This window comes from Crocuta crocuta, unplaced genomic scaffold (assembly GCF_008692635.1).
Source record: "Crocuta crocuta isolate KB4526 unplaced genomic scaffold, BGI_CrCroc_1.0 scaffold83, whole genome shotgun sequence".
In the NCBI taxonomy this organism is placed as follows: domain Eukaryota; kingdom Metazoa; phylum Chordata; class Mammalia; order Carnivora; family Hyaenidae; genus Crocuta; species Crocuta crocuta.
The window spans coordinates 3,640,686-3,665,592 of record NW_027529638.1 but is presented as its reverse complement, the minus strand read 5'-3'; the positions used below and the strand labels follow the sequence as shown (position 1 = coordinate 3,665,592).

At 37.8% G+C, this 24,907-nt stretch overlaps 1 protein-coding gene across 4 annotated transcripts in view; it reads right to left on the bottom strand.

Moving 5' to 3' along the window:
• PDLIM5 (PDZ and LIM domain 5) overlaps positions 1 to 24,907 on the bottom strand; it is a 220,487-nt gene that overhangs the window by 59,839 nt on the left and 135,741 nt on the right. The gene's annotated exons all lie outside the window — the stretch shown is intronic.

Genomic DNA, 24,907 nt, shown 5'->3' with positions numbered 1-24,907 from the left:
ACACTGGTTCCATTAGGGGACCTGGGTTTTGTTTTTTTAACTTCATACCTGCAATAAAGTTAAAACCAAAACAAACACCCTCACCATCACCAAATATAGGCTGTCACCATCTCCCATTTTTTTTAACATGGCTACCTCCATGTGGGAGAAGAAAGGTGGATGACAATTCCCACACACATAGTTCCAATACTATGTATTATGTACTATGTATGCACCCAATATGAAGTACAAAAGATTATGTACTTTGCATGCTTCGGGGAAGTTAGTCTCCAGAAAATTAATTAAGTTGCCCAATATCACACAGTGTCAGGTGGAATTCAAACCAGGTCTGTCTGTACTATTTCCACTACATAATGCTTTCCAGCATCTTGTGGGGTAGCTGCCTGAATAGTGCACTGCAAGAGCACACCTAGAAACATCCTTTCAAGTCATAATACTGGTTTGTAGATCTGGAATTACAGAGATGTTGTTTATCTCCATGGAAACAAAGTATTTTATCCAGTCACACAACAAATGCTTGCATGCCATTGTGTTGCTTTATTTTTTACTTTGTTTTTCCGATGTCTGCACCACTTTTTCTTCTGAATTCCAGAATTAAATTTTAGAACTATCACTAGTTAAAAAAAAAAAAGATAAAAAATTCAGTGTGAGGCTTAAAAGAAGAAAGCACAATGTGTAACACCTTAGGAAGAAAAAATAAATAGGAGAAATACAAAATTTCCCACTGTTTAAAAGAAAAGAGCCTCTGAATAAAAAATAGGTCAGTCGTGTTATACTGATTTCAAAATAGAAAATGGAACACTAAGACAAAGAAATAAAAAGGGAGCGGTCATATTCCCCTTTATTATTTAGCATTGGTCATACCTTTACCGGAGCACTGAAAAAACAAGGCAGACAACTGAAAAAAAATGTCATGGTAGAATTAAAGTATCATTTAAGAGACAGAGTAGAAAATGTTAAAGAATGAGAACTGTAAATCTTCTACCAGGGGTCAGCAAACCAGGTTATCAGACCAAATGAACTAAGAGTGGTTTTCATATTCTTAAATTATTTTTTATAACTTTATAAAAATTTTTTTACTTATTTTGAGAAAAGAGACAGAACGCATGAGTTGGGGAGAGGCAGAGAAAAAATCCCAAGCAGGCTTCACACTGTCAGCGCAGAGCCCAATGTGGGGCTTGAATTCCTAAACTGTGAGATTATGACCTAAGCCAAAATCAAGAGTTGCACGCTTAACCGACTGAGCCACCCAGGTGCCCCTAAATGTTTTTTCCTTTTTTTAATGAAAAGAAGAGGCGCCTGGGTGGCTCAGTCAGTTAAGCGTCCAACTTCGGCTCAGGTCATGATTTCACAGTTAACATGTTCAAGGCCTGTGTCGGGCTCTGTGCTGACAGCTCAGAGCTTGGAGCCTGCTTCAGATTCTGTGCTCCCCACCCCCCTCTGCCCCACCCCACTTGCACTCTGTCTCAAAATAATAAGCATTAAACATTTTTCCAAAAAATGAAAATAATAATAATATTCCATGACACACGAAAATTACATGAAATTCAAACTTCAGCCACCAGGTAGTTTTACTGAACTTTAAATAAAGCTTTATGGAAAGTAGGCAGGTTCGCTCATTTACATATGTCTAGGGCTACTTTCACACTACAAACACAGGTTAGTGTTAGTGAAGATCTATCTGGATCTTCACAAAAACAGTTTGCTGACCCCTGTCCTAGCGATAACATCTCTACACAGCTACCAGAGTATACTTTTAACAACACAAATCTGAGAATATCTGTCGCTGAGCAGCACTGCTCTGATGACAACTGTGGTTCTGGGTTCCCTATTCTCCAGCTGTATCTTACTGAGCTCTTCCTTTCTGTCCTGCTCCAGTCCAATTGCTTGGCCATCTCTTCCTGAGAAAGGCCAAGTTTCTTCCCATTTCGAGGCCTCAAGACTGTGCAGTCTGCTACTTCTCACTTTCTATACCTACCTCTCTACCACACCTTCTTCACTAGGCTAATTCCTAAGTGTCGTTCTGGTCTCAGTTTAAATGTCACCCTCTCAGGGAGGTCTCAACAATTTCCCAAATCACCTTAGGTTGCCCATGTCATGTGTTTTCAAAGTACCCTGTACTTTTTCTTCACAGAACTTGTTATTAATGTAATCATACAGTCTGTGTGGTTACTTGTTTAAATCTAGATTCCCTCACTAAATTGGAAGCACCCTGATGTCAGGGACCATTCTGTTTACTGGTATAGGTGAAGTGCTTACCACAATGTAAACAGTAAATATTTGTTGAATAAATGCATGAATGAAATTTACTGTTTTCAAATATAAAAGTCACTCAAAATATACATATATTTCTTAGAAAATATTTGTACCTTCTAGAGATTATACAGCAGTTAGGTTAAATAGGTACTATATTACTATCGCAGCAAGAAGAGTCACAACATCTAAGAAATTACTAGACCTCCAAAAATGTCATTAAAAATGCCCTTTACAACATAAAGAATTATCAATATTCTAGAAAAAAAGGAAAATGTAGTTATAAAGAATTAACATTGTCTATGTATGACTATAGAATGAGGACAGGTAAGAAAAGGAATAAGCTGGAGTTCAGTCTTCCAAGACCTCCATGAACTATGTTGACTGGGAAAATGAGTGCCACTTGAGAATAAACTTTAAGTAATTCATGAAATACCTTCTAAATTCAGATTTCCAAGGTGCCAAACAAATGCACTGGGCAAGTTTCCCGTGTGTTACACACAATGATTACCTATTTCTCTGCTTGGCCAACCTCTAAAAACACTAAACTTAAGAAAATCTTGAACGACCTCATTTAATATGGAACAGACATCAGTATCTACCCTAATTCTGCCATCCCCTAATATTTACTTGTTTTAGGATTGGGAGGAAGCTCTAATTAATGTGACCTCTGCAGCAGCCAAACTTTCTGCTTTGTCTGTTACTTAGGTGAGCTTTCATTCCTTACCAGAGAGAGGTATGAAGACTTCATCCTTCCCAGATAGGTCTGAAGAGTTGGGCTTACAGCCTTTTGGCCTACTTTTCTTAGGAAAACTGAACAAAGAACTATCTGTGCATTATCTTTTTCAGCAATTGTGTCTTTCTTTGCATAATTTCTACCTTGTCTCTTTCCATGCTTTCCACTGAGGACCCATGCTAGCAATGTGTCCAGGTGTGCAGTTGTTCATCTCACTAATTTACCACTCTGCAGGACCAGGGACTGGAACTCTCCTTCTGTGCCCCAGTCCGGACAACTACCCAAAAGCAAGATCCTTATGCTGCGTATTCCACCTCTTCCCTTTTACTCAGGGGCTTCAACTGATCTATTTCCTTTGCATTTTCTATCTCTCCTTCTCTACTGCATGCTTTGAGACCCCATTCAAAAACGCTATAGTAAAGGGACGCCTGTGTGGCTCAGTAAGCGTCTAACTTCAGCTCAGGTCATGACTTCATGGTTCATGAGTTTGAGCTCCGTGTCGGGCTCTGTGCTGACAGCTTGGAGCCCAGATTCTGTGTTCCCCTCTTTCTCTGCCCCTCCCCTGCCTGTGCTCTATCTCTCTCAAAAATAAATAAACATTAAACAACTACAACAATAACTACAAAACACTATAGTATCAATCCCAGTGCAACTCTTTCTGCCCATGAATCCTGTCCCTGTACTTTAATAAAATTGCCTTTCTGCAAAGAAAAAAAATAAATAACGAAAAAAAAAAAAACAAGGAACACCAAAAGCCCAACTATAGTATAGTTTCTCCTAAAAAAAAAAACCAAACAAACAATAATAGAACACACAAACAACAAAACTACCTCCCCCCTTTATTTTCCCATTCCTATTAAGAGTCAAACTGAATAATAGTTTCACTCTAGAAATGCTCTCTCCACTTCCTCACCTGCCTGTCACTCTTCAACCGCCTCAAGTGGGCCTCAGTCTCCAAGCTTTATAAAATCATATTTTCGATTTATAAAAATCAAAAATTTTTACCTTTATAAAATCAAGGTAACAAATGATCTCTTTGTGGCTAAATTCAATTGGCAATTTGTATTCTTCATTTTCTTTTTATTGTGGTAAAAAACACAACATAAAACTTACCATGTTGACCATTTTTAAGTGTACATACAGTTCAGTAGTAGTAAATTTATTCACTGATGTGAAACAGACCTTCAGAACATTTTTACCTTGCAAATCTTAAACCATACCCATTAAGCATCTCCTCCTTTTCCCCATCCACCCTGGTGACCACCACTCTACTTTCTGTTCTGTGAATTTTATTTCTTTGATACCTCATGTAGGTGGAATTATACAGCTTTGTCTTTTTGAGTACATTCCTCATTTTACTTTGTCTTGGTATAAAACCCAGGTGACTGCTCCTTCTCTTCTCCTATCTCCAGTGCCTCAACCCTACACACTTGCCTGTTCTTAAAAAGTACTATTTTACTGGCTATTCCTAACTGTAGGATGTGAAAACTCTCCATCAGTAATAAAATTCTGAAATGCTGTTCTGGCTCATCCATATTTTGATGGCATTATATGTGTGTAAACTATGTAAGAACAAATTCTTCACAAAGGATAACCTTTAAAATACATGAAAAAGAATGCAGACACTTTTTGTGGCACAAAAGCTTCAAGTTTCCAACTAAAAATTTCAATGTCTCCTCACTCTTTTTATAAATATCACAAAATAGTCAAATAGAGTTATTACATCCCCATATGGCAATGCGAGGAGAAACTCAGAAACCTTAAAATATGTATTTTATACCAGGTAAAGGAGGAAAATGACCATAAATTGTCCTTGATATTTTCACTCTTCCACAAAACAACATTCACACAACAATATTCCTAAGCAATATGGAAAAGAGAATAAACCATGATCACACCTGCATTTTGCACTTTCAGGGTTCACTGGCATAGCAAAGCTCTTTATTTTAGCCAAGGAAACTGCTAGTTGTCTGGAAAAATGAGTATCTTTCACTGGCCTCCTGACAATAAAAATAGTGAGTGTGTTCACTTGTAACTAGGATTTCCCTTCTGGAAAATTAAATCAACTAAACTTCAGCTGGAAATTTCTGCCACTCTCTACCACCAGCTAAATTTATTAATTGATTTTAACAGCCTTTGCTTCTGGAGGAGCCTAAAAACATGATCTGTGCCTGCTATTTCTACATTACAGATGGCACCCAACAGCAAGTAGGGGCATCTGTGCTTTACACACAGGGAAGCAGACAGGACTGAATGTGAAAGGTTAAAAGAAGATTATGAAGTAAATTACCAAACATGAAAATACCACCCAGAATGAGATTTTTTGTGAGAGCAAAGACACAGGACTGACTCAAAGAAATGATTTTTCTTGGTGGTTTCCACTTGACTGAAGCAAGGAAAAGAAGGAGAGAATAAGAGCAATCTCTGAAGCAAACAGAACTTATTATCTGTGCTGGGGGAAGAGTTTGCTCTTTGTCAATATATATATTCCATTTTCGCACACCTTTCAAATTCCTCCTTAACACTCTCTGCTGTTGCTTTCCCTAGTGGATTTTACCATTATTGAAAAATGTCCTGTCTTAGTATTATGTGAACTCCTTAAAAAAAATCCAACAAAAATGTTATGTAAATTCCTTAGTTTAATTAGCTCTACAGTATTCCTTGGTCCTTTTAGAGAAATTTTTCTATAGGGTCTCAAGATAAGCTAAGTAAAAACTGAGTATATATTATACTCTATTCCAAAATGCCAATATAAAGATTTTAAGGGGTAACACTGACTTTATATAATCATTTGGAGCAATCTCCTGATAAAAACCTAACTCCCTCAGTACCTGTAAGGTACTAGCCACTAACCATAGCCCTTCTCACTTTGCATCATTAATTTCTTCACTGGATCACTCCTATCATGGATTTCAATTGGCTAGAAACAGCTTCTGCTATGGGGCAGATATTTATCGTTTTGTAGTATTAATGTAATACTATAATATTCACAATACCATAAAAAATTATAAATGACAAAGATTCAGAATAAAAATCCATATTACTTAATCAACAGCATTCCATCAATCTGTTACCTGTTTGAAAATATAAATGGATCTGTCTGGGTGCCTATTATGCAACAGCCACGCACTGTGAGTCCCTGGAGAAGCCAGGTGTCTTGAGAATGTTGCCAAAGCACCTTATGATCCAGTGAGTATCCCACAAGCACAGACAACAAAGCTAGGGCCACATACTCTCTAACTAAACCTTCTGGATCGTAACTCCTGAGCTCTCCCATTCAGTGACTGCATTCGCTCATCCATTCAACAATGACATTTGGATTCCACCTCATGCCTGGCATCTTCACATATTCTACTGCCCACTTGAATTTCCTGCCCTCATAGAGCTTACCTTCTAGTGCCCATTTTGTTCTAACGAACCATGAGGATCAATCCCATTGTGCTATCCATCCCTGTTTACCTGCTACAATCGGAAGCACACACCCCTTGGTTCATCCACCATCTCCTGCATTCTTACATTTTTACTGTTTTATGTATCTCCTAATCTGATCAATTTCCCATCCTCCCTCATAAATCCTGTTATTCCACTGTACTTATGTTGTTCTCTGCCTTCTGTGAAGTCCCTTAAAAAAGAGGTTCCTTTTCTCTCATACCTCATATAAATCTGGAGACAGAGATAATGCCTTTCTCAATACTGTTTCTTTTTTTTTTTTTTTTTAATTTATTTCTAGGAGAGAGAGAGAGAGAGAGAGAGAGAGACAGCGTGAGCAGGGAACGGTCAGAGAGAGAGGAAGTCACAGACTGAAACAGGCTCCAGGCTCTGAGCTGGCAGTCAGCACAGAGCCCGACGCGGGGCTCGAACCCATGAACCGCGAGATCATGACCGAAGCGAAAGTCGGACGCTTAACCGACTAAGCCACCCAGGTGCCCCCCTTCTCAATACTGTTTCTAATGTCAGTCACCTTCAATCCCCCAAAATCCCAAATCCTTCAAGACTCGTGTCATCAGGTTATACCATTATCTACCCATTTTATTTTCTTGCCTCTAATCCAACCCAGTATTTACTTCAGCCCCTGACTCACTGTCTTCTTCTTTACCCCATAATAATCTTTCTTGACTTTAGTGTTGTCAGGTTGAATCACTGAATAACCTGACTGCTAAATTCTTTGACTTCTTCACTGCAATGATAATTCTTTTAAAGCTAAATCTTAGGCCTGGAATATCTCAGCCATGCACTCCAGAATTCATGGCCTTTACTTTCCATCAACAAGAATAATACATCTAAAATCTGGGTTTTAAGCACCTCTTTTTTTGTGTCTTACTCCTCTACATCTTGATTCTATTTTTACTATACTGAACTGACATTTACCACTTACTCTTACTAAATTAATCTTTACCAAATTCCCAGAATCTTAGCAATATTTCTCTATCCATCAACCCCTGCTCCTCAGTATTTCTACATTCTTGTCAGCACTTCTTCTAAAATATACACCCATCCAATTCCTTCACTCTCTTTTAGTACCTCCTTGGGCTAAGCTCCAATCATCTCTTGCCTGAACTAAGGGAATAACTAGTCTCCTATGTTCAATATTTCTCCCTCACAATGAATTTTACATAGTATTCACAGTGATCTTTTAAAAATATACATCTCATCTTATTCCCATAAAATCCTATACTGGGCTTTCTGATGAACTGGGATAAGAATCTAAATTCCTTAATACAACTTACAAGGCAAAAAATGATCTGGTTCCTAACTACTTCACTCAATCTCTTATCTCTTTCTCCTTTATTAACAATGCACTAGTCACAGTGGATCTCTTTCAGTTCCTTAAACACACCAAGCTGAATCCTGTCTCAGGGCCTTTGCACTCGCTATTCCCTCTGTCTGGAGAGCCTATCTTCTGTATATTTCTATGGCTAACGCCTTCAGCTCATTCACGTTTCAGCTCAGATACCTTCTTTTTCCCTAACTAGAGTCTAATGGCTTTACTCCTCTTTCCCTCATTATAGTCATCATATTGTCCTATTTTATTTCTTTGTAGAATAACATAACATAAAACTATATTATTTATTTGCTTTTTTATTGCATGTCTGCTCCATTAGACTGCAAGTCCATGACAGAACCTTGCCTCTGTTATAAACCAAGCATCTTGTAACACTGAGGGGCACACAATAAGTACTTCATAAACACTTGCTGGATTTATTATATAGGTATGTAATAAACATTAGCAAGGATCACTAAAGCTTGAGACTAAGGGAGAATTTGGGGAAAAGAAGAAGACACAGCTGTGAATTTAGGTTAAGGAACTAGTCCATATTATCAGTTGAAATCAATCGCTCATATTAACTACCTCTGACCCAGACACCTTAATTGTCCCATGATATTTCAGTTGACTTTCTTGGGATGGATTACTTACATAATTGTAAGGCATTCATCCCAAGGATTAAATATAATATGCCAGGTGAGATTTTACAAGTGTAGAATCGAACCCTTGCTTGCTTTATAATTTTAAGAGCCATATGACATGACTAGTTTATATAGGGTTTATTTTCTTTTAAAATCCCTAATATTTTTATATTTGTTTTTGCTAATCTTATCCACCCCCCTGCCACCAATTATCTCCCATAAGAGCAAAATTATTTCATCAAAGCTGCACATAATTATATTGTTTTTTATTCTTTTTTCTACTATATTTGGTCCATTTTATGGTTATGGTATTAGTAAGTCATACCTCCCGACTTCATGATACTCACAAATATAGGCAGCAAGTTGTAGAAGTCCTCATTCAAGTTACTAACTGATCCTTTAAAACAATATCCTTTGATCCAACTCCTTCAACTATTAGGAATCTAAAATTTTGATAATCATTAACCTCATCTCATTAAATTCAGTGGTGTCTTAAAAAGTCTTTCTTTGACCACTTGTTAAAATTAACATTTCCTCCAATTTATCAAAAATGTGTTAAGTTGGCTGCGATTTGTTTCTTGAGAACCTAATTCTGGGTCTTGGCAATTCTGTCCTTTTCTCAGTACTCACTAGCAAGGTTTTAAAAATGTCTCCTAGGACAGGAGGAGTTAAGATGGTGAAGAGGTGTGGGGAATTGGACTTCCCTAGTCACCCAGAACACTTGGAACATCCAGGAAATCTATCTATGGAGCGACAGGAACTCCATAGGTAGAGGGAGACAGGTTGGTGGGACAGAGGTGCATGTGTGCAAATTGGGGAGATAAAACAGCAGGTACACAGAGGGGAAGGCTCCTCTTCTGTGAAGAGACAAAAGGGAGAGAAAGAGAAGCTGTGGATCATGGTATTGAGTTAGGACAAGTGAAGAACCTTTCCAGACTATGGACTGAGGAACGAGAAATACAGAGAGGGTCAGTCTCTACTTTGCAAACAGCTTTAGGAGCCAAAGATGGGGAGTTTTCAAAAGCGCCTGACTGCCATGTATGTGTGCCTGGTGGGGGAGAGGAGCCAGCACCTGGAAGCCAGCCCCTGAGGTGGTGGAGTGATCTCAGGGGAGCACTGGGAGAGAGCAGTCTCCTCCCTCCAGTACTGTGGCAAGAGGGTTTACTGCCCACGCCAAGGACAGAAGACCCTGCAGGTACCAGCAATATCAGCAGGGCTGAGTGGCGCTATTCCAGAACTAGGCCCGCGGGGTGCGTGATCCTTCCAGACATTGTTTGAATCCTAGCCGCGCCTAGAAGATGCAGGGGAGACCGTGGAATAGGGCAAGCCGGCCACCTGCGCAGCTCTATGAGGACTTCCTGAAGAGTGTGGTTTGAGACACCTGGTCCAGGGAGGAGACACTGGGGTGTCACCATTTTTCTCCCCATTACCAACATGGTGGTACTTCAGGGAACAGGACAGAGACCCCCAGTGGAGCCAGGACCTGATTACTGCAAACCACGCCCCTCCATGCCTGGTAACCGGTTATCTACGGGAGCAGGACTGACACTGTGCCAATCAGACCACGTCTCTCCTCCAGACCCACACAGCCACCAGTCCCACAACAGACAACCGTCCTGCCGTTTTGTATGTTAATCTGTTGTTCTGCTTTCTTCTCTTTCCTTCTCTTTTCTCTTCTTTTTCTATCCTCTTCATTTTTTCCCTTTGGAATCAGGCTCATAGTTTTGGATCTGATTTTTGATCAATGATTTAGATATTGATTGATTTCTTTCTTTCTTTCTTTGCTTTGTTTTTTTTGTTTAGTCAGGCATTTTTACTCTTATTTTATACGTTTCCTACATCTCCTTCTTTATTCTCCTTTCTCTCTCTCTGGAGGAAGACATATAGCTTCTTTGATTCTCCTTTTGGTTTTTTTTTTCATCCCTTTCATTTCTCTTTGTATGGGATCAGGTCCCCGGCATTTTCCTTTTTTCCAGGGTTACTTCAGCAAACAAATAAAAGCACATCTGGTGTGGAAGGCCTAAACACTCTACCACTATGAGTAAGGAGGAGCTTTGTACAAGAATGATCAGTGGGATAGAGCAATCACATATGCAATGACAGAGTGCACGAAACACACTCCAAAAATAGGTCCTAAAGTGCCAGGCCCTGGACAGCGTATGACCCCTTTTTACTATAGTAGTATTCTTAGATGCAAGACATGTTAAGCTATTTAAACACATAAAAGACAGAAACCTAGCCATAATGATGAAACAGAAGAATTCTTCTCAAAAGAAATTCCAGGAAGACATGACAGCCAGAGAATTGCTCAAAAGAGACATAAACAATATATCTGAAAAAGACTTTAGAATAACAGTCATAAGACTAATAGCTGGGCTTGAAAAAAGCATAGAAAACCGCAGAGAATCTGTTGTTGCAGATATCAAAGACTTAAGAAACAGTCATGATGAACTAAGAAATGCTATAAGTGAGATGAAAAATAAACTAGATACAGTGACAGTGAGGATGGAAGAAACAGAAGAAAGAATAGGTGAAATAGAAGATAAAATTATGGGAAATGATGATGCTGAAAAAAAAGAGGGAAAGGAAATTACTAGATCACAAGGGGAAAATTATAGACCTAGTGATTCAATGAAATTAAATAATAACCATATCATAGGAGTTCCATAAGAGGGAACTCTTATGGAGGAGTTCCAGAAGAGGGAGAAAGGGGCAGAAGGTTTATTTGAACAAATTATAGCTGAGAACTTCCCTAATCTGGGGAAGGAAACAGGCATCCAAGTCCAAGAGGCACAGAGAACTCCCTTTAAATCAACCAGGTTAACATCACAACCTATCATAATGAAACTGGCAAAATACAAAAATAAAGGGAGAATTCTGAAAGCAGCTAGGGACAAATGAGCCTCAACCTACAAGGGCAGACACATAAGGGTAGTAGCAGACCTATCCACTGAAACTTGGTAGGCCTGAAACGAGTGGCAGAAAATATTCAATATGCTAAATAGGAAAAATAAGCAGCAAGGCTGTCATTCAGAATATAAGGAGAGATAAAGGCTTCACCAGACAAAAACTAAAGGAGTTCATGACCACTAAACCAGCCCTGCGAGATATCCTAAGGGGGTCTCTGTGTGTGGAATGCTTCAAAGACTACAAAGGACCAGAGACATCACCACAAGCAAGAAACCTACAGATAACACAATGACATTGAATCCGTATCTTTGAATAATCACTCTGAATGCAAATGGACTAAATGCCCCAATTAAAAGACATAGGGTATCAGAATGGATAAAAGAAAACAAGATCCATCTATCCGCTGCCTGCAAGAGACTCATTTTATGCCCGAGGACACCTGCAGAATGAAAGTGAGGGGATGGAGAACCATCTCTCATGTTACTAGATGGCAAAAGAAAGACAGAGTAGCCATACTTATATCAGACAAACTAGATTTTAAAACAAAGACTGTAACAAGAGATGAAGAAGGGCATTATATCATGATTAAATGGTCTATCCATCAAGAAAAGCTAACAACTGGGGAGACTGGGTAGTTCAGTCAATTAAGCAACCGACTTTGGCTCAGGTCATGATCTTGCGGTCTGTGAGTTCGAGTCCCACGTTGGGCTCTGTGCTGACAGCGCAGAGCCTGAAGCCTGTTTTAGATTTTGTGTCTCCCTCTCTCTGCCCCTCCCCTGCTCATGCTCTTTCTCTCTTGCTCTCAAAAATAAATAGAACATTAAAAAAAGAAGAAGAGCTAACAACTTTAAATGTTTACACCCACAACGTGAAACACCCAAATATATAAATCAATTAATAACAAACATAAATGTACAGATTATTGTACCATGATTGTAGAGGACTTTAATATTCTGCTTACAGCAATGGACAGATACTCTAGGCAGAAAATCAATAAGGAAACAATGGCTCTGAATGACCTGTTGGACCAGATGGACTTAACAGATATATTCAGAACTTTTCACCCAAAAGGAACAGAATACACATTCTTCTCGAGTGCATAGGAAGCATTCTTCAAAATAGATCACATACTGGATCACAAATCATCCCTTAATAAGTACAAAAGATCATGGTCAAACCATGCATATTTTCAGATCACAATGCTATGAAACTTGAAATCAACCACAAGAAAAAATGTGGAAAGCCCCAAAATACATGGAGGTTAATGAACATTCTACTAAAGAATGAATGGGCCAACTAGGAAGTTAAAGAAGAAATTAAAAAGTATATGAACGCAAATGAAAATGAACACACAGTAGTCCAAACCCTTTGGGATGCACCAAAGGCAGTCCTAAGAGGGAAATACACTGCAATTCAGGCCTATCTCAAGAAGCAAGAAAAGTCCCAAATATACAACTTAACCTTGCACCTAAAGGAGCTATAAAGGCAGTAGCAAAGAAAGCCAAAGCCAGCACAAAAAGAGAAATAATAAAGATTAGAGCAGAAATAAACAATATAACCCCCCCCCAAAGTAGAACAGATGAATCTAAGAGCTGGTTTTTTGAAAGAATAAGCAAAATTGATAAACCCCTATCCAGACTTCTCAAAGAGAAGAGAGAACCTAAATAGATAAAATTATGAATGAAAGAGGAGCGATCACAAGCAACACTACAGAAATACAAAATTATTTGAGAATACTATGAAAAATTGTATTTCAATGTACTGGACAATCTGGAAGAAATGGATAAGTTCCTAGACACCCACACATTACACTACCAAAACTCTAACAGGAAAAAATAGAAGATCTGAACAGACATATAACCAGTGAAGGGATTGAATTGGTTATCAAATATCTCCTAGCCAATAAGAATCCTGGGCCAGACTCAGGAACACTACAGGGATCTCCACTCTCACCATTATTGTTCAGCACAGTGTTGGAAGTCCTAGCCTCAGCAATTACACAACAAAACGAAACAAAAGGCATCCAGACTGGCAAAGTCAAACTTTCACTCTAACAGAGGACATGATGCTCTACATGGAAAACCTGAAAGACTCCACCAAAAAACTGCTAGAGCTGATACATGAATTCAGTAAAGCTATATGCAAGATATAAAAACAATGTATAGAAATCAGCTGCATTTCTATCTACCAAAAATGAAGCAGCAGAAAGAGATATCAAGGAATGAATTCATTTACAATCGCACCAAGAACCATAAAATACCTAGGAATAAACCTAACCAAAGACGTAAAAGATCTGAATGCTGAAAATATAGAAAGCTTATGAAAGAAATTGAAGAAGACATAAAGAAATAGAAAAACATTCTATGCTCATTGATCAGAAGAACAAATAATGTTAATACGTCAATACCCCCTAAGGCAATCTATACATTCAATGCAATCCCAATCAAAATAGCACCAGCATTCTTCCCAGAGCTAGAAGAAACAATCCTAAATGTGTATGGAACCAGAAAAGACCCCAAATAGCCACAGTATGTTGAAAACAAAAACAAAGCTGGAAGCATCAAAATCCTGGACTTTACCCTATATTACAAAGCTGTAATCATCAAGAAAGTATGGTATTGTCACAAAAACAGACACATAGACCAATGGAAGAGAGAACCCAGAAATGGACCCACAAATATATGGCCAACTAATCCTCGACAAAGCAGAAAAGAGTATCCAATGGAAAAAAGTCTGTTTAGCAAATGGTGATGGGAGAACTGGACAGCAACATGCAGAATGAAACTGGACCACTTTTCTTACAGCATACACAAAAATAAATTCAAAATGGATGAAAGATTAAATGAAACAATCAAAATCCTACAGGAGGAAAAAAGCAGCAACCTCTCTGACCTCGCCGCAGCAGCTTCTTACTCAACATGTCTTTGAAGGCAAGGGAAACAAAAGCAAAAATGAACTATTGGGGGACACCTGGGTGGCTCAGTCAGTTTGAGTGTCTGACTTCAGCTCTGGTCATGATCTCGTGGTTCATGGGTTTAAGCCCTGTGTCAGGCTCTGTGCTGACAGCTCAGAGCCTGGAGCCTGCTTCAGATTCTGTTTCTCTTTCTTTGGCCTCACCCCAACTCACATTCTGTCTCTCTCAAAAATAAATAAACATTTAAAAAAATGAACTACTGGGATCACATTGAAATAAAAAGCTTCTGCACAGCAAAGGAAACAATCAACAAAACTAAAAGACAACTGACAGAATGGGAGAAGATATTTGCAAATGACATTGGATAAAGGGTTAGTATCAAAAATCTATAAAGAACAAACTCAACACCCAAAAAACAAATAACCCAGTGAAGAAATGGTCAGAAGTCATGAATACACACTTTTCCAAAGAATACATCCATCTGGCAGACAGACAGATGAAAAGATGCTCAACATCTTCATCATCAGGGAAATACAAATCAAAACCACATTAAGATACCACCTCACAGTGATCAGAATGCCTAAAATTAACAGCTCAGAAAACAACAGATGTTGGCATGGGTGCAGGGAAAGGGGAACCCTCTTGCACTATTGGTGGGAATGCAAACTGGTACAGCCACTTTGGAAAACAGTATGGAGGTTCCTCAAAAATTTTTAAATAGAATTACCCTACAACCCAGCAATTTCACTACTAGGAATTTATTCAAAGGACACTGGAGTTCTACTGATGCATAGGGGCACATGTACCCCAATGTTTATAGCAGCCCTATCAACAATAGCCAAATTATGCAAAGAGCCCAAATGTCTATCCACTGATGAATAAAGAAGAGGTGATATATATACACAATGGAATATTACTCAGCAATGAAACGAATGAAATCTAGCTATTTGCAACAATGTGGATGGAACTGGAGGGTATTATGCCAACCGAAATAAGTCAGTCAGAGAAAGACAAATATATGATTTCACTTATATGTGCAATTTGGGAAACTTAAAAAATGACCATAGGAGAAGGGAAGGAAAAATAAGATATAAACAGAGAAGGAGATAAACCATAAGAGACTCTTAAAAACAAGAACAAACTGAGGATTGATGGGGGTGGGGAATATGGTGATGGGCACTGAGAAGGGCATTTGTTGGGATAAGCACCGAGTACTGTATACAAGTGAGGAATCACGAGAATCTACTCCCGGAGCCAAGACTACACTGTATGTTAGCTAACTTGACACTAAATTTAAAAAATTAAATTAAAAAAAAAGCCTCCTAGATTTTTTTGCAGGTGATCTCAAGTTCAGACTAGTTTATAGTTCAGAAGTTTTTTTCTTTTTTAAAAATCAGTACTACATTTACCTGTTCCAAGTCTTCTATTTTCTTTCCTACTCTCCACGACTTATTTTTAGCATTACTCAGCAAATCTCTTCTCTAAGTTCTCTCTATGCTTGGATTATAAATCATCGAGAAAAACAAAGACTACTGAGAGCTCATCTAGAATCCCTTTCTTATTTTTTTAATGTTTATACATTTTGAGAGACAGAAAGAGAGAGTGGGGGAGGGGCAGAGAGAGGAGAGAGAGAATTCCAAACAGGTTCCGTGCTATCAGTGCAGAGCCCAACACGGGGCTCAAACTCAAGAACTGTAAGATAATGACCTGAGCCGAAATCAAGAGTTGGATGCTCAACCAACTGTACTACCCAGATGCCCTTTGAATCCCTTACTACTTGAAACTTTAATTCCCTCCAGAATGTAAATAAACCTAAACTTTTTCAGTATTTATCTCTGATTTTTGTTTGCCTGTTTATATCTTTCAACAATGAGCATTTGTTATAGTAACTCTTGACAACATCATTTTTTTTATCTCTTGAATTAATGTCTGGCTGTTTTAAATTTATATCTATTCATATTTAATTTATATTTATACTGTACTTATATTTAAATGATATTTTTGTGTGTGAATGTGCATTTTCTAAACATGGATGAGGTACTGTTTCACTATCCCTGCGAAGGGATTTTAATAAAGAAATCTTTGTTTCCATTGCAGTAAACAAAGGATAACGTGGTAGCAAGTTTGTTTAAAAGTGTTACTTCTCAGGGCACTAGGTAGCTTAGTAAGTTAAGCATCTGACTCTTAAGGCTCAGGTCTTGGTTTCATGGTTCATGAGATCAACCCCTCATCGGGCTCTGTGCTGGCTGACACCACAGAGCCTGCTTGGGATTCCCTCTCTCCCTCTCCCCCAATCATTCCTTCTCTCTCTCTCTCACTCTGTCTCAAAATAAATAAAAACATTTAATAAAAATAAATAAAAGTGTTACTTCTCATTAAAATATTTCAGAAATTTATTCTAAATAGTTTTTTTTTTCATTTTTTTAATGTTTATTTATTTTTGAGAGAGACAGAGCATGAGCGGGATAAGGGCAGAGAGACAGGGAGGCACAGAATCTGAAGCAGGCTCCAGGCTCTGAGCTGCCAGCACAGAGCTCAGTGTGGGGCTCGAACTCATGAACCACAAGATCATGACGTGAGCCAAAGTTGGACGCTTAACCCACTGAGCCACCCAAACACTTCTCTCAATAGCTTCTTTTTCCCCTCATGAGTTACTAGAATAATGGGACAAAGAATAAAGTACATGAAAAGACAAAATAAATATGTACTTCTAACTCAAAAAATTGCACTGATTTAATCCTAGCTTTAACACGCTCTATTCAAAGAAATAAATACAGACTCTTCATGAGTAATTAATTATATGCAACCAGGAGATGAACACCTATCACAAAGTTGGACAAGCAGCAGCACTCAACACACACCTGTTAGTAGTCATAAAACAGAGAAAAATGAAAGGAGAGACATAGTTGCGACTGCCTTTAGGATTAATTTAATTTGAAATCAGAGTTCTTTAATTTGACTATGAAATGGAAATTAAGATGCCTAAATATCCATACCTATGTGGTTTTATACATTATGTAATACATTATTTCTGTTTTCTTTTATAAAACCATACTATCATAATAAATACAACTTCACATAACATAAAGGTAGAAAACTGTGGTCTTCTGGAACTTTCAACATGACCAAAATATGTAAAATTGAATAGCAACAAAGGATAGACAATTAAGCCTCCCATCATGGATGAAGACAGCTAATTATCAAAGCATTTAATTAAGTTGTGACTTTTTTTTTAAATTAAAAAATAAACTGCAGGAGGAACCTTTAATAGTACTTTTGGCCAAGAAGTTCCATTCATTTTACTTTTGAGTTTAATTCAATAAAATAATTTTGTTGTATAATTTACCCCTCTAAAGATGAAGCAGAATTTATCCGAATAGCATTGTAAGAGAAGTATTGATGGTCTGACAAAATGTCTAAGAAACTTAATGCATTCAATTCTCTCCAGAATGTAAATAAACCACAACTTTTTCAGTATTTACATGTGGATTTAGATGATTTTTGTTTGCTTGTTTATATCCTTCAACAATGAACATATGGACTATGAACGTCAATTTTTGTATATTACAAATACTGATTTTTATTTTTTAAAATATCTTTAAAAGTGGTAGTCTTCCAAAATTAATTTGGAAAAAGTACATAAGTATTTCTATAATTAACAGAGAAATGAACAATTTGTGTGTGAAAATACATAGAGTAGCTAGGAACTATGTTTCTTGCTTCAATGATTTTAAAGTACCAGTCTCACAAGGAACTGAAATGTAGTAATTACTTATGTTCAATAGATGGCGATCTTTACATTATACAGCAGTCACCAAACCAGCATCTGCATAGGACACTATAATTCACCAGTAGAAAATGAAGAGATAAATTACAAATGTTCCATATTTTGCAATAGACAAATATCCGTGCTTGGTCATATACCCATTTTTTTAAACCTATGGACTTTTTTCTAGGTTGATGAATGTACTTTACAGTAATATTATGATGGTGTCAGTTAAAAGATTTTATCTGGCTATCATTATTCTTATTTTTTAAAATGAGACTGTGTAGAAGCCTTTGTGCTATGTATTTTTGAGCAAATCCACCTGTTAATTCTTCACTTCATAGAAATATGTAGGTATATGAGACTAGGCAATGATTCCTGATTTCTCTGAATTGCTTATGAAGAAAAATCGTCTCAGATCATTTACTCAAATGACATGTGTCTTTAAAGATATGTAAGAGAGGCACCTGGGTGACTCAGTCAGGTAAGCACATAATCCTTGATTTCTTTTGGCTCAGGTCATGATGTCACGGTTTCTGGGTTTGAGCCCTGTGTCGGGCTCTGTGCTGACAGTGAGGAGCCTGCCTGGGATTCTCTCTCCCTCTCTCTCTCTGTCCCCACCCTGCTCGCTTGCGCTTTCTCTCTCTCTCTTTCAAAAATGAATAAATAAACCTTGGAGGGTGGGAAAGGATATGTAACAGGAGTCCAGTATATTTGTGAAACAGCAATTGAAGGAAGCTATGGAAACACAGCAAACTGTGTTTCTTTACTAATCTAGTTTACGTGGATTATAGGAACATATGTGAACAAACTAAAATTTTTTTAAAACCTGCTGTAAAAAGAGTATGTTTGGAAATGATTATGATTTTCTTTTGCTTTCTAAATTTTCAACGAATGTACAAAGGTAGGTTTCTACGCAAGAAATAATTTAAGATCTGTTCTGATGACCTTTAGCGGATATTACTTGGTGCTGTGGGACAGCCTACACAGAACAGGATTTTCCCCCCAGTACTCTTTCAGCTTTGTGTCATGTAGTCAGTGACTAGAGTTTGGGCTATTTAGAATACTCTCTTGAGGAGTATTCTAAGTCTTTGAAAATTAGAAATCTTTATCACACATGATTAACCATATGAAAAATCAGAACCATAACTTAAGCAAGAGAGATAAAAGAATGATAAAAGTATGTTTTGATGATAATTTTATATATCTTTTTACTAACTCAAATGCTATTTTTATTTATTTATATAGACCTATATAAGCATGAACATTTTAAAACTAATTAAATATTTTACTATATAGTAGAAATCAAAATAAATGGGGAGATCAGTAAAGCCAACCTTTAACTTAAGATAAACTAGTGCCTGAAACAATGACGTATTTTAGGTATATATGGTTTTTTTAAGTTATCCTCCAATGAAATTTTCTATGGCCTCCCATAATTCTCTACTCCGGTAAACCATATATTATTAAGAGCTTTCCATTTGTTAATATGTTGCTAATAATATAGCTGTTGCTTCTTTTCAGTCCATGTTGTCAACTAAACTCTTAACTTCAAACTTCTTCATTTCCTTAGGAATGATAAAATTGTCTATCGGTTTTTCCACTCAGAGCACTAAGCATTTCATATACCCACTTCTAAAATTAGTCAGGTACTGTCTTATCACAGGAGTCAGTGAACCATTCATGTTGGAACAGATCAAAAACACAAAGGAAGATGGATTGAGAAACAAATGTTCAGTTAATTTAAAAAGTATCTTCCACAGCATCTGACAAACAGATGATGCCAGGGGGAAAGCATCAACTCTTGCCAATCAGACTGCCCAAAGTAGAAGAATTCTCCTTTCAAGCAACTTAGCTTTGATTCCACTTTACCTACAATACAGATATTAATGTCTTGATTTTTCATAAAAATTTGTTTTATATTGAATTGTTTTCAATGAAAAGTTATGATGCCCTGCTGTTAACAATTTGCCTAAAATTCAAGAATTAGGAAATTGGAGAATATGCATTTATGTACAATTAGAACCCATTAGTTAGTGCTAACTCATGCCAGATATCGTGGGGACACTATAACTCTTGTATTCAAAGAGCTTATACTCTAGTTAGGCATATAGGACATGGAGACAAACAGCTGTTATCCAAAACAGAAAAAGAGACACTGCAACAGAGATAGCAACAATCCTTCCAACCACGTCCAAGTCAGTGACTCCACTTAACAATAACCTTTTTTTAAAGATGCTAATCTGTCAAATTGATATTAGTATAGAAAGGCAACTGGTATGTATTATGGACTGAATCGCCCCCACCCCCAACCCCAATTCCTATGTTGAAGCCCTAAGCCTCCATTGTGATAGTGTTTTGATACAGGGCCTCCAAGAAGGTAATTAAGGTTAAGGAGGTCATAACAGTGGGGCCCTAATCCAAGAAGCCTAGTATCGTCATAAAAAGGAGACACCACAGCACTCTCTGTGTGCCCACAGAAGAAAGGCCACGTGAGGACACAGTGTCAAGGTGGTCATTGCAAGACAGACAGAAGAGCCTCCCCAGAAATCCACCCTGTTAGCATCTTCATCTTGGACTTCTAATTTCTAAAACTGTTAGAAAATAAATTTCTGTCATTTAAGTGCCCTAGTCTGTGGTATCTTGTGGTGGCAGCCTGAGCTAATACAGTATAGTTCTAATTTACGAATTAGTTTCCCAAAGATGAATCTTACAATCCTCACAGCTACTTTCAAATTACATTTGTATATGTTTTATATTTGTACACTTCTATTTTTATGTTGTATTTATATATACATTTCTATTACATGTCCATTTACATATTGAATGTATAGATCTTACTTACACAGAATCCAGAAAGAAATACCATGCCTACCGGAATCACTTTTTCTTCCAATTTTTATTATTATACACTAAGATTCTTGTCTTCAAAGAGCTCATAGTCTAGTTGAAGATTTGTGACATACAAGCAGCCATAATACAAATGAGGAAAGGAGTGGTAGAAAAGTATAGAGTATGTTACTTCAGAAATAAGATAAGTGCCACTATGGAGGGTGGAAGTGGTGCACTGTGAGAGAGTCTGTGTAGCTGGAGTTATAGGAAGGAATAAGAAAATCTTGGAAGAGGGAGGATGTGCCCTCAGCCAGTCATTCTGACTGGCACACCATGGGCATCTGGGGAAGGATCACACTTCATTCTGTGAAATTATTCAGAGCGTTACAAGACGTTTAGCATCCTTAGCCCCCCACTAGCATCCTCCTGACCTTGTAAGATCTGTACTATCCCCTGCACATTCCCAAAGGCAACTCAGAAGGAACACCTCCCCCAGAAGAAAACAGAAGGTAAACTTCTAAGAATGTAAGAAAACAGCAGAAGTGTTCAAATAAAATGTATTAAGTAATTGATTGAATGGCTAATATATTTTATTCTAAAATGCTACATATGGAAAATTACAACATACAAAATTGTTATAATATTTTATTAAGTGTTGCTTGCCAGTTACAATAGTTTATTACATTTACTCAGGGTTCATCCTAACTTTCTACTTCAAAGCTTTTCATTGATTTATTCATATAGCCTTGACTATATTTGATTTCTAAATAGCTTTACCTATTCATTATTCCCAGAATGTTTCTGATGTAATTACCAAATAAACATCCTTCACTCAAGGAAAAGTAACGTACCCTCTTTTGTTTGTTTGGTTTTTTATTTTGACAGAGAGCATGCACAAGCTGAGGGAGGGGCAAAGAGAGAGAGAGAGAGAAAGTGTGTGTGTGTGTGTGTGAGAGAGAGAGAGAGAGAGAGAGAGAAATAAAGTTCCAAGGAGAGAGAGAGAGAGAAAGAGAGAGAGAGAGAGAGGGAAATAAAGTTCCAAGCAGGCTCCATGTTGTCAGCATAGAGCCCGATGTGGGATTCGGTCTCATGAACCCTGAGATCATGACTTTTGAGCTGAAATCGAGTCAGACACTTAACCGACTGAGTCACCCAGTTGCCCCAGTGTATCTGTTTGATTTCCATACACCTTGTAGGCTGCCCTAACCTGATCTTTCACTATAATGATTCCCCCTAAATGCTGTTGTGATCTGGGTTGAAAATTCAAGGAGAAGGGATTAGAAGCAACAATGACAGAGAGAATGAAGGGAAGACGAGAGAATAAAGTGAGAAGAACCCATGTAACTGAGGTCCAAATTGGGATTTACAAGCTAGAATAAATAACCCTTCCAGGTTGTCCCTACCTGGGAAATGGCCAGGCTTTTCACCCTCCTCATCCTTTCCAGTCAGCTCACTACATGTACACAGTCCCACGAAGCTGTGGCTCTGGAGGAAGGGGCATCTGCAGCTGAGGTGACATGTGAAGGGGCTTTCGTCTGAAGGCTATCTGCCCCCTACACACACACACACACACACACACACACACACACACACACACACACACACACACACACTTACACAGAATAGTGGTTTTCAAGTCCTCTACTGAAGCAGTACCTGGAAGGGCTTCATAGTGTCCACCACTGACTCTAACTTCCTATTTTAAAGCGGAAACTCAGGGGCAGAAACCAGAGAGTTAGTTACAAATCAGGAGTCTCAAACTCAGAATTTATCACTCCTTGCTCCCTACTATCCTGGAGTAGTGACGTCTATTTTGGACAGAATGACCAAAGAAATATTTACTCAGTTTAAGTAATTTTCTTGAATGGGATGAATAAAAAGGAATGAGTTCAACCAATTCTTGGTAAGTTTTTATAGACAGAACTAAACTGTCAAATTCATCACTAAACTATGAATAAAATGTCTAATTTCTTTTGTTTAAAAAGGTTTTTTTTGTTTTGTTTTTTTTCGAGAGAGGAACACAAGCAAGCAGGGGAGGGGTAGAGAGAGAGAGAGGGGCAGAGAGAGAATCCCAAGCAGGCTCTGTACTGTCAGTGCAGAGCCCAATGCAGGGCTGATCTCACAAATGGCAAGATCATAACCTGAGATGAAACCAAGAGTCGGACACTTAAGTGACTAAGCCACACAGATGCCCCGATATAGGTCTAATTTCTGTATGTTGGAAGTTTTGTTTTTGAATGTCTTTATGTGTGTTTTATAGCTGTTCCTACAAACACATTACCAACATATACTACAATATGCCTCCTTTTCCTAAGTCTTCAGTGGGTCTAATGGGAAAAGCATTAACTTGATACCTATGCCCAGAGCAGCACTAATAAGTGAATGTACTTTATTTAGCTTTGATAAACCACCCTGGTTCTTTATTTTTAAATTTTTCTTGAAAGTGTTTATTTAGATAGGGGCACCTGGGTGGCTTAGTCGGTTAAGCGTCCGACTTTCGCTTGGGTCATGATCTCACGGTTCGTGGGTTCGAGCCCCGCGTCGGGCTCTATGCTGCCGGCCAGCTCAGAGCCTGGAGCCTGTTTCAGTCTGTGACTCCCTCTCTCTCTGACCCTCCCCTGCTCACGCTGTCTCTCTCTCTCCTAAAAATAAATAAAACATTAAAAAAAAAAGTGTTTAGATAGAAGACGACCTCTCATTCAAAATGCTGTGGATAGGGGTGCCTGGGTGGCTCAGTCGGCTGAGCGTCAGACTTCGGATCAGGTCATGATCTCACAGTTTGTGGGTTCGAGCCCGATGTCAGGCTCTGGGCTGACAGCTCAGAGCCTGCAGCCTGCTTGGGATTCTGTGTCTCCCCCTCTCCCTGCCCCTCCCTTGCTCACACTCTGTCTCTCAAATATAAATAAACGTTAAAAATTTAAAAAAATGCTGTAGCTAGTATGGAGAATGCAAATTATATGCATAAATATTACATTTTTATATCATGCTTCCCGTCACATACCACATTTTGGCTACACTGTCCTTTCTGTTCTGTGTACTTGCCGCATTCCTATTCACCTCAGGTTTTCCACGCTCGTTTCTTCTGCCTTGAACAATGACCCCAGGTCATCACATGGCTGACTCTTTCTTCCTCTCTCAGATGATGGCATTAACATCATCTCCTCAGAGATCCACACAACTTAAGTAATCCTTCCCTAAGCCAAATTTCCTTTATACTAATTTATCTTAATAACTCAATTATCTCAGATCACCTTGCTTATATACTTATCTGTTACTCATTATTTAATCCCTAGTCCATATCAGTGCCTTGCCTTTAAGTATTTAGTAATTATTCATGTGAAAGAATAATTTCACTTAGGCAATAAATGAGTATTTGTGATTTATATGATTTTAAATATACATCAGAAATGCAACAATTATGAACTTTTTCATCTGGGGAAATCAATTCATCCAAATTTCTGAATAAATTTGAATAAAAGATGGGACAGCTAGTCTCTCTACCTTAATATCATAATTTTTATTAAATAAGCTTTCTATAATATTTTTATCTCAGTCTTCCAAAAGGGCATAATGATGTACAAAATGAGTATATTTCTATTTCCACAAACAATATATTTTTCCAGGTTACAAAAATAATCATGTTGTGGGAACATCCCATCTTCTGACTGGTAAAACCTTGTAAAAGTGTTGAAAATTCTTAACTTTCAAATTTTACATTAAAAACAAGCCTATAATAAAGAAAGTCTGTATAAGAGAGACAAACAAAAACAAGCTATAAATTAGGTCACCAGACTTACAATAATATTTTTGCAAGGAGCTTTTACAATATTTGGCTAGCTTTTAAGCTAAGAATATAAGATGTCCCAGAAGATTAACTTAACGCAGGAATTCAACCTCTGACGGGGTCAAATGGAATGTCCTTTGTGATCTAGACTGAACATTTACACTCATACTCAAATACAGATCCTTCACTTAGCTAAGTGTATACTTTGAATGAGACATTACTTTTTTTCAAAATTAGGAAGGTATTAAACTCTATTTCCAACCATACTTATTTCAAGGTATAAAGTTCTATACATGTTCTCCCGTC